General features: G+C 39.8%; 1 protein-coding gene and 1 long non-coding RNA gene across 2 annotated transcripts in view; both read right to left on the bottom strand.

The window, feature by feature from the left end:
- The window catches only part of ntm (neurotrimin), a 502,481-nt gene that overhangs the window by 237,687 nt on the left and 261,668 nt on the right, over window positions 1–3,126 (bottom strand). The gene's annotated exons all lie outside the window — the stretch shown is intronic.
- The window catches only part of LOC117955217, a 23,095-nt gene that overhangs the window by 10,404 nt on the left and 9,565 nt on the right, over window positions 1–3,126 (bottom strand). The window contains exon 2 of the long non-coding RNA XR_004658983.1: window positions 1,710–1,713. This is a non-coding gene — a long non-coding RNA (uncharacterized LOC117955217). The remainder of the gene's footprint in view (window positions 1–1,709; window positions 1,714–3,126) is intronic.

The raw sequence follows: 3,126 nt of genomic DNA, 5'->3' as shown, positions 1-3,126 counted from the left end.
CCCCCCCCCCCGGGAATCTTGTCTTTGCTGACTTCTGGTGGTAAAGTGTACTGCTGTCTGGTGTGTGAATTATTTCCTGGTCAACCAAATCCACCAATTTTGAACTTTCAATCAGAGAGGACATTGGAACACCCAGTCAAGTCAAGTTTGTTTCATCCATAAAAATCTAAATTACAGTGCTCATGCGCACCGTAATACCCATAAAAACTAGAGCATGAATACAGTACAATAAATACACTATACAGTACAATGCTATGCAATGCACTGTTGCTTGCTCTGGAGGAAACTACTGGAACTGTTGGGTCCTTGTGGATTCTGGAGTGTGGTGTAGACCTGCAAGACAAGTGTCTTGAGATAACTCTTGTTGTGATTTGATACTATAAATAAAATTGAATTGAATTGAATTGAATGCTACCACTACGCTCCGTAACCCTGCCAGTCAGATAACCATGGAGAGGGTGACCAGGGTCCCTTTTTATTTTCTGTGTCATTTTTACCAGACGATCGTCATATACCTGATCCACTGTATTTAACTCTCCCACCATTTTCTCAGCCCTTTTAGTCACTCTATCAATCCTGGCTTTCCCAGTTACCCCAGGAGAGACTAAAAGAGATAATAACCCGTGGAACCTTCATCATCTGAAGCCTATTTACAAGGATGTGTGGCTGCAACGTATTGAACGCTGAGCTAAAATCATGGTACAGAATTCTCAAACACCATTTAACTGGAAACTAGTCACCTCCCTTTCCTCGCACATTCACTTATTAACTGCATTCCTTCCCAGACTTTCTTCAAATCATTCACTTTAAAATTATTTTCTATTTTGCATTTATACTGATATTTCTCTTTATTTATTTCCCTTTTAAGTTCTTTATGGATCTTTCTCAGTGGATCTGTGTCTCCCCTAGCTAAGGATTTCCTTTTGTTAACCTTTAATTAACCTTTTAATTTCAGCATTCATCCAGGGTTTACAATTTGCATATACTGTACATTAACACCACCCAGTTAGTATTTTCAAACGCATCTTTCAGTCTCTCAATCGCATCTTCTGTCATCTTTTTTTCTTTTTGTTCCTCTTTACGAGTGGGACATACTTGGGACAGAACTGAATCAGATTATGGTCTGCCTTGCCCAAACCTGGCAGACTTTTGGACATATACACATCCTTAACCTTGGTGTAGCTGTGGTCAAGTACCGCTTCCCCCCATGTTGGTAGTAGTGTGTCCTACTTGACTTTAGGATGCAATGGTTAAAATCCCAAGTTATCATGACAAATGCGTCAGGCAACACAGACTCATTCTTATACACGACCGCTTGTATCTCCACTGCCGCCTCCTTAGACACATTTCTATGTGGCAAATAAACTGCGTCTTCGTCTTATTGGACATGTTATTTGGGTGACAAAGCAGACTGGACTTAAATAGACGCTAAAACTGAGATTTTCAGTCATGATGTCAGACGGCGTTTATATGTAAAATGTACTTCTCTAGACAAAATTTCAAATGACTGTCTTCTATGTATAATCAGAAAGTCACTTACAATACAGATCATGAGCCTTACGTGTTTATTGGCAGATTTATAGCAAAAAGATGGCTTCTGCATCCATCACTCACCGTTTTTACATTGACCTGCATAGAGAAGTCAGTGTAACTTTGTCTTCTTAGATGCTGAATCTCATATCCATCACTCCATCAGAAAACATTGTGACTACCCTTATATATGTAGCTGTCCATTATATATATATCCATTATCTACACCAAACACCCTGTCAAATTTCATGATAGGCAGCAGAATGGAAATTTCCCAATGTATTATACTGAAAGCAGCATTTCCTCTATGCTCATAGTCATATAGTTTAGCACTATTAGTGTGTAGCAATGCTTCCCAAACACTACATTCAAAGCACGTACTATACTGAACATAGGCCTTTTGTGGATTCAACATATCCCAATTAACATGCAAAATACCCAGAGGGCTCAGTTCAAAAACCACAGTCAATGTAACCTTGAGCATCTACAAGGCAGTCAATGATGAAGCCACGGTGCTATATGACACTTCTCAGAGCGGGATGTTGTGGAGAGGGTCCAGCACTGTTGGAATCACAAAAACATTACAGTTGCCATTGTGAGTGCTATGTGTCTCTCCAGTCTAAACTAAAAAGTCTAACCATTCTGGGATCCATGAGGAAAACCAACAATATTTGAGGCCTGCAGCATTGAAATGAGATGAGATGTCTTATTGTAAACATGTCTTTATAAAGATTCTTCAGTGGATAAGCAACACTGTGCATCTTATCATCCTCACAGCAGGCACGAGTACCCAGAAAATATTTAATACTGTATAAGGCAAAGATGAGCCCGTAATGTTTTTTAAATCTTCTCCTGACAGATGTATAATTTCAGTCATTACTCTTGACATCAAGAGTAGTGTTTTATGTCTAGAACGATTTTGGTAATTGCACACTGTTAGTTTAAGAGAGTGCTCTCTCGCACATTTATTTCAGTGTAAGCTGTACTGAGAAAGGAAGTGGAAGCTAGGGTAGGTATATCCTGTCCTTTTGTACGTTTATAATATCCAACAAGAAGATACTGTGGATTTGTCCTGTGACACGCGGAATAAAATGATTCATGTTTTCCAAACTTTACAACAGTGTCAGGATTGAAGAGTGGAGAGGAGTGCACACCTTGTCTATTAACAAAACAACACCAAGACCTACTCAAAAAAAAATTAACTTTAAGGAAAACTACTCTCAAACAAAACAGCAACATCTCTGCAAGCTGCCGCCGCCCCCCCCTCAAGCCCTTTTAACCCAACCTTACCCAGTTGGCACCCACCACTGGCAGAGGGTGAGCCAAACTGTAGAAGAACAAGCAAGACACTGGCATGTGGAAATAACAATGCCATGTAGGTGCAGTAAATGTGATTACTGACATTCCTAGTATATATATATATATGTGTGCTTACACAACCACAAGCACCAACATTATGTATAAATATCAATAGCTGCAATCACGGTTTTCCTATTGTTCCAGCCTTTAGTATTGCCCAGCCCCTCCCTACAAAAGGACCTAATGAGGCAAACCTGCATGCACTCCTCAATCAAGCTAGTGAGCAACTGATCTAAC

The sequence above is a fragment of the Etheostoma cragini genome, chromosome 13, assembly GCF_013103735.1.
Source record: "Etheostoma cragini isolate CJK2018 chromosome 13, CSU_Ecrag_1.0, whole genome shotgun sequence".
NCBI lineage: Eukaryota > Metazoa > Chordata > Actinopteri > Perciformes > Percidae > Etheostoma > Etheostoma cragini.
Note: the sequence above shows the minus strand (reverse complement) of the source record. Positions and strands in the feature narration are given on the sequence as shown.